Raw genomic sequence first — 7,719 nt, 5'->3', positions numbered from 1 at the left:
GCTAAATTTTAAATAGGGAATACAATATTGTATATAGTATAAAGTAACAGCTATGTAAATCAAACTATGCTTCTAAAAAGAACAGAAGGAAATATAAACAAAATATTGACAGTTTCTAATAAGTGGTAAGAACATGAGTGAGGGTTTTTTTTCTTCCTTCTTCTAGGTTTCTGTTTTTTTTTTTAATACTCTAAACTGAACTTCTATCACTTTCATAATAGAAAACCCCAAACCATTTCCTGCCGTGGTGGATCACACAGGCCCAGGAGGAGAGAGGGGTGCTGGGGGGATTGGAGGGGGAGCTGGGGGTAGGGGGTGAAGAAGGAGCCCTTCACCTGTGGATTTTGGTTCTTCCTCTGCTCTGTGGCTGTTAATTAGCTCACCTGTGCAAACACAGCTGAGCCCTCCACTGAGGTGTGGGAGGAAGAACCTCGTCCTAAAGAAGATCTGTGCTTCCCACTCTCCAGGAACGGGCAGGGCAAAGGAAAGTAGAGGGCTGATGTTTCTCCTTCTTAATGGGATATATCTATAATGCTGTTTTCTGGTCCAAGATCAAGGTGACTTCCCCTCAAATATGAGCTTACATACTGACAGAATATTTGATATTGATGCTTTCCTGGAAACTCCAAGATAGGTAGTCACTGTAGTTAAAACTAGTTGTTTAAAGTATTAAGTCCTTTTTTTTGTTTCCTGCGACCATGTGATCTCTTCTTTCACCTTTATATTTGAGGCGTAAGCATGTCACTCCATTGTCTTCTTCCATGGCCAGAGTGTGTTTTCCCTAGAGTGAAAAACAACAGCTTCCATTAATTGAGCACCTATTACGGAAAGATGCTATATTAAGCACTTATGCACCCATTTACTCTTTACAATAGTATATGATGTGGTATCTCAATTTACAGATGAGAAAACAAGGAGCTCAAGGAAATTCAGTATCTTCTCCAAGGCCACATGGCTTGGAAATGACAAAGGCGAAACCTGAGCCCAGGTCCAAATGGCCCCCAAAGCCACTCGCCTAATGCTGATTCCCTAAAAAGAACATTGTAACATTAAAAGACATTTGAAAGTTTATATACTGATATCCCAAGATGGCAGTTTGGTGGGGATTGTACAAGGTTCTCTTTTTGAAAATGGACTTTGTATCAGGAACGTCTTAAGCACCACTTGAGAACGTCCAGCCCCGGCTGCAGTGGCCAGTTCCGTGGCTATACTCCTACCAACTTCCCAAATATTTCCTTTGCCTAAGCACTCCCTCAAATACAGACCATCCTTGTCTTCTGAATTGCAGAGGTGTTGAGTAAAATAGATATGTGGAAACGGCCAGGACTAGCAAGTCCACTTTCATTTCAATTCTATTTAACAACCTGGTCAGGAGCTAACATTTCCCACTGACTCGTGGGAAATATACCAGAGTATATAAATATATAATATATAAATCTCCTTTTCAAGATTTAAAAACCAAAACCAAAAAGCCCAACCTTCCCCTATGTTTGGGTGGATGTATATGTCGTTAAATGGCCAGCTGAGCCCTCCCATTTCTGCTACTTAAGGGGTGATGTACCCTGATGGGGACGAGAGATGCAGGGCTGGGGCTACCCATGTGGGCTGCACTCCTGACTCTCTCATCCCTGGAGTTAGAACTGTGCTCCAGGGTGATTCTGGACAAGCTGGAGACTGAATTTCCCATGCTGCCGTGGGGCAGTGGACCTGGTGGTTGGAAGGTAGCAAGGATGGTGGGTGACATCAAGGTTATCGGGAAAGCAGGGGTGTAACTATTGTACTGTGTTTCTGTGGCCACACCTGACCTTGTCATCACTCAGAATCATTCTTCTGTGAAAACCTTGCCTCAACCATCCCACTCCAAATGAAAGCAAAGCTGGTTCTTCTCATCTCTCCTGCCGCCACGTATTTCCCCCTGCCTATCTCCTCCTCTTTGGATTTCCTTCTATCTCCATCCAACACAGGACCCAGCACCCACCACTTCAAACCCCCTGTTGTCAGTATCCGAGCTGTTTTGTTTTCTTTTTTTAAAAAGATTTTAGTTATTTATTTGACGGGGCGGAGGGGGAGAGAGAGAGCACAAGCAGGGGGAGCGTCAGGCAGAGGGAGAAGCAGGCTCCCCGCTGAGCGGGGAGCCCGATGTGGGACTCAATCCCAGGACCCCAGGATCATGACCTGAGCCCAAGGCAGACACTTAACTGACTGAGCCACCCAGGTGTCCCCAAGCTGTTTTGTTTTCCTCCTGTTCCTGACCCTGTAAATTCATGACTCTGGATTCTCCACACCTGGAACTGCCTAGCCCTCGGCAGTCCCAGGGCCGCCTCAAGTGCACGGGCCCGCGGGGCTGCCCCGAATTCTCCTTCTCAATCTGGCAGCTCCCTCTTTCATTCCTCTCAGAGGCTTTTCCAGTTCTTCACTGTTTCCTTCAAAACCCTGTTGTCAACTCCCACCTACTCTCAAGAGATGACTTTGCTTCTCACTTTAGAGCTAAAAAAATAGAAGCCAGCAGGCAGGAATTTCCTCAACTTCCTGCCTTCCACCTATGAATGAAGCTGCACCCACACCCATTCTTAGCTGCATGGAGCTTACTGCAGTGGAAGAGCGGACCCCTCTTCCTGCCCCAGGACTGCTCCCTTTCCCTGTGGGCCTCCTGGGACCCTGTCCCGTGGGTCCTCTTCTGCCCAACCTCTTCATTCTCTTTTCTTAGCTCTTCTCTTCAGCCCAGCTCTGGGGGTCCTCTGCATTTCTAGGCCTACCTACACTGCTTTGGTCAGTGACCCAATAACCAGTCTAATTTCCAAATCCCAAGATTCACTGTTCAGACCTCCTCCAACTTGAACCTTCCGAGGCTATGTTGCTATAGACCACTTCTTCCTTCTCCAGTACCTTCTCCCTTGGCTTTGGTGACAACACTCTTTCTTGGGTTTTTATCGCCTTTCTGGTTTCTCTTTTGAATAGCCCTCATCTGGCCACCCCTAAAACCTCATCTGTTCCCCATGGGTTATTAGTGTTTATTCTGTGCACCATAACTCCTGAGCTTACATTCGAGGAAGCCTATCATGATCTATCAACTTGCTGATCTTTCTCTACTAGATCTAGTGCCCAAATTCTACCTTTTCTTTTTTTTTACACTTTTTTATAGTTACCTTTGTCTCCGTCCCCAGTGTTTAGTATACCACCTGGTACTTACTGAGCTCTCCATGATTGCTCATTAATAGTACAATTTGCGGCACAATGGATCCCTAGCCTTTGTTAGGTATACAAGTGGATTGACTTTTTTGTTTTTGTATATGTCGCAACCATTTCTCCCTTCAAAAATGCAATGTAGCATCAAAACATTGAATTAATGGGGCGCCTGGGTGGCTCAGATGGTTAAGCGTCTGCCTTCGGCTCAGGTCATGATCCCAGAGTCCTGGAATCGAGTCCCACATCGGGCTCCTGGCTCAGCGGGGAGCCTGCTTCTCCTTCTCCCTCTCTCCCTGCTCATGCTCTCTCTCTCTGTGTGTCTCAAATGAATAAATAAAATCTTAAAAAAAACAAAAAACAAAAAAAACACATTGAATTAAAACTCTTAGAGCATTTTTGTTTGTTTAGAGTTTCAAGAGAAAATAGGGATTATCTTGAAACATCATAATGGGGAATAATTCAAGTATACCAGAACCTAGGTAGGCTTAAGCTGCAGTCTGGGTTGTGAGAGAGATCAGGTTGATGGCTGGGGACAAAGGGGGGGCAGATGTCAGAATAATATAATAACTTGGGCTTGAATTTCTATGACTTCTATTGTAGGTACAAAAATATATTTTACTTTGTACATGATGTACATTAGAGCAACTATTTGGGGGATAGAGTAAGGAATCTTGCTTGATATCTGAATTTAGCATCACAATCCCTGAACTTTGTCACAGGTCACCATAATGAGTACAGATGCCAAACTCTAAAATGACTCTTCATTTACAAGTTCAAAGTCCATGTAGATTCATATATATGTTCTTTATTTGACTGGATTTTCATACCAGCCCAAGGAGGCAGAATTTGTTATTATCCCATTTTATAGATGAGCAATCCAAGGATCAAAGAGACTTAATTATGTAAGTTGTTCAAAGTCAAACAGATGTAAGTTAGAGCAATGAAACTTCAACTCCAAGGCGGTGCTTCTATATCACACTGTCTTTTGGGGAAGATTAGTGATATTTGCTTCTTTTTGCCTTTTGAAGTTATCCATCCTGTTTCTGGCAGCAACAAAGGGCATTTTGGCAGGCACTGGAGTAGGAGGATCCTGGTCATTAGGGTCATGAATGCTGGCTCTTTCTTTAGCTAGTCTTGTGATCTTGGACGCATCAGCAATCCTCTCTGGACTTCAGTTTCTGCATCCGTAAAATGGGGAAAATAGCAATCCGATCTACCACACAGGATTATTGTAAGGTTTCAATGAATTAATATGTGCAAAGGCCTCGACATAGTAAGGTGCATAGTAGCCTCTTAATAGGTAGGAAGTGTTAGATTATTCTGTTATTATATATTCATTTATTTTTCAAAGCATCCAAATTCCTCACTTTTCAAAAAGAAGGGATCCTTCTTAGTGTTCCTGCTGGATCTTATTGGCCTCTAGTTTGAGGTCAGATTGATAAGGTATTAATTAATCTAATATTTATGTAGGGCTTGGAATGGGCACAGAGTGGGGTGGGCACTCTGAGATGCACCTTGCCAACTTCCAAGGACCCTTGCAGCAGTGCAGTTTCAGGGCCTACCCCTCCCCAACCCCCCACTGAGGAGGGTAGTTTAAGATGTGGCCAGAAAGAGTCTGGGGCTATTTCTCGACTGATAATCGCCCTTGTTGCACATTTCCAGATATCCATGAATGGAGCCCTCTCCTGTTGAGACAAGAGTTCCTTTTCCTTTGGGAATGCCAAGAGGATACATGGTAATACCAAGGAAGTGATATCAGCAACCCAGAGACTTAACACTGACTGACAAGGCTGATCAATGTGTGTGTGGAGCTGTCCCTGGCAAACACAGCACCCAGCAGATATTACAGCAAAATATGGGGTGTTCTGTGGAGGCCATTTGCTCCTCATAGGAGGGGTCCAGGTGGACGGGGCTGACCTTGAAATTGAAGGCAGTAACTTCTGGGTCAGATGTGTATCTGGGACACTGGGGATGAGGAGAAGAATGTGGCTGGGAGGGTGGGCAGGGCTCAATTCACTGGAAGGAAGCTCCGGAGGGGCAAGGCACCCTCCTGGGCTTATGACTGGGTGTGGGTGTGTTTGCCATTAAGATATTTCAGCACTGTCTCACCAGTCAGAGAACAAGACTGGTTTGTTGCTTCATCCCAGCCCAGTTCCCTTCAAATTCAGTTCTTAGCATGACCCACTCAGGGAACTGCTCTGAGTTTCTTAGTAGGCGACCTCCAGCCCAGCTGGAAAGTCTCCCAGCCATATTACTGATTTTGAGGATAAAAAAGAGTTTAGCTTTGGGGCACCTGAGTGGCTCAGTCGTTAAGCGTCTGCCTTCAGCTCAGGTCATGATCCCAGGGTCCTGGGATCGAGCCCCACATCGGGCTCCCTGCTCGGCGGGAAGCCTGCTTCTCCCTCTCCCACTCCCCCTGCTTGTGTTCCCTCTCTTGCTGTGTCTCTCTCTCTCTGTCAAATAAATAAAAATAAAATCTTTAAAAAAAAAAAAAAGAGTTTAGCTTTATTTTTGACAGTTTAAATTTGAATTTCATCACTATGATGGACTCGAAACATGCACCTGAACCTGTGTGGATCTTGTTTGTACCACCTACATTAGATTATCTTGGGGGAGGGATGCCGAAAAATGCGTATTTTCCCCAGTCCCATTCCAGAAGTGGGGAATTAGAGACTCAGGAGGGACCTAGAGATCTTATTGTTAAAATCCGCCAGGGTGAGACTGAGAATGTGCCTTTTTAAGTGAATTTCTGGGATTGGACGGGAGGCATGAGGGCCTTCTAAAATCCAAATTTGAGTAAATATGCCCCGCGTGGGACCCCTGGTTCTCGTAGCCTCAGTTTCTCCCTCCGACCGGGGCAGGTTCTGTCTCCACTTGTTTGCTAGGCTGCAGGAAGAGGAAATTAGTAAGTGCAAAGAACTGAAGAAAGCGCGGCAGCCGGGCTGGGAGAGAAGAGAAGCTCTTACCCCTCCCATCCGGACTCTTCCAGGTAACCCTGCCACCGCCCCTCTCTAGCCCCTTGGGCGGCGGCCCCTTTAACAGACCTGACCAATCGCGCGCCCATTTCCGCGGCCGCTCCCCGGCGCGCGGGTAGGGGCTGGATTGGCCGGGCCTGGCGCGCGGCCTGCTCCGCCCCTGCCGCCCTCTGGTTGGCGGCGGTGGCCGCGGGCGCGGGGCGGGTCCGCCGGCGGGGCGGGGCGGCCGGTGCCCGGGGGCGGGCGGGCGGCAGGACAGCGGCCGGAGCCCGAGCCCACGCCAGAGCTGTGGCGGCCGCGGAGCACGGGCGCCGGCGCAGTACAATGAAGGAGCCAGCGGAGCCGGGGTGAGCGCGACCGGGGCCGGGCGGTGGAAGGAGCGCCTGCGGAGAAGGCCCGGGCTGGGGGCGGCCCGACGCCGCTGGGTCCCGGCTGTGCCGGGGGCTGGCGGCCGTTGGTGAGGCGGGGCGCGGGGATCGGGGCCCCCTCAGGGCTCCGCCCCGCTGTCACGGCCTGGTGTTGACGGGGACGCCCACACGCGACGCCCCCGGGCGAACCCCTCTTTCCTTTGGGGTCGGGTGTGGCGGTTTGGGCTTGACCCGGACCGGAGGCGCCGGCCAGCCCGTCCCCCGCCCCCCACCCCAGCCTGCCGTCCTCGGGCTCCGGGCTCCCGGCTCGGCCCGGGCCAGGGAGGGCAGTCCACACGCAAACTAAGGGAAAACAGCTTGTAATTTTATGAATGGGGCCCCGGATTCCTGCCGCCCCCCTCGCCCACGTCACGAAATGCTTGCAAGTCGAGAACCGCGGTTACTTTTACGCGGATCTGTCAGGGGCTGACTGCGCTCGGGTTGTTTTTCTCCCAACTCCTGGAAATCGCGGGTGGCCGTGGGGCGGTTTGCGTGCCTTAGACAGGAGGCGGCGGCGTGCCGAGAGCCGGGGGATCGGAAGGTTAACAAGTGACATTGGGCTGAGGCCTAACGCCAGGTGCCCTGCCCGGGAGCGCGGGTGTGACGGTGGAGGCTGTGGCTGTTGGCCGCTGGCTAGCACGCCAGCGAAACCCAGGGACCGCGAGAAGGAACGCACAGCGACTCCAGTTGCAGCATGCACGCTGCCCAAATTGCACGGCCGCCGCGGGAGTTGGTGCAGGGGAGTTTTCCCCTTTTTCGAAAACGGTTTTTGGAAAACTTAGCCCCTCAGTGGGTTGATAGTTACTTAACGGTTGTTATGGTTACGGGGCATCAAATGTAAGGGCAAAGTCTGTTTCCACCCTCGCTCTTTCTCCAGAGCTATGAAGTACTTTGTCACTACGTTTTACAGACACTGTACTGGGAGGACATACTTTTTTAGAGTTGAAGGGAAAGCGTGGGCTCCTTGAAGGCAGGGGTGGTACCATATTCCTGTTTGAAGTCCATCGTGGCTGGTCTGCACAAGAATTGAAAGGAGCCAGCCTTCTGCATGTTTTGATGATCCTCATCAAAGGATTTAAAGGAGCCCTTTCAGGAGCCAGATGTAAGCTGGAAGGAAAACAATGAGTGACTTTTATATGGAAACCAATAAG

General features: G+C 49.2%; 1 protein-coding gene across 3 annotated transcripts in view; it reads left to right on the top strand.

Moving 5' to 3' along the window:
* Nucleotides 1–6,369: 6,369 nt before the first annotated feature.
* Nucleotides 6,370–7,719, top strand: part of TEX2 (testis expressed 2) — a 99,272-nt gene continuing 97,922 nt past the window's right edge. For all 3 annotated transcript variants that reach the window (XM_036116243.2, XM_036116242.2, XM_036116244.2), the window contains exon 1: nucleotides 6,370–6,508. The gene's annotated coding sequence lies outside the window, so the exon portion shown is untranslated. The remainder of the gene's footprint in view (nucleotides 6,509–7,719) is intronic.

Source organism: Halichoerus grypus, chromosome 2 (assembly GCF_964656455.1).
Source record: "Halichoerus grypus chromosome 2, mHalGry1.hap1.1, whole genome shotgun sequence".
Taxonomy (NCBI): domain Eukaryota; kingdom Metazoa; phylum Chordata; class Mammalia; order Carnivora; family Phocidae; genus Halichoerus; species Halichoerus grypus.
The sequence above is the reverse complement of the archived record's forward strand: the minus strand, read 5'-3'. Positions and strand labels throughout refer to the sequence as shown.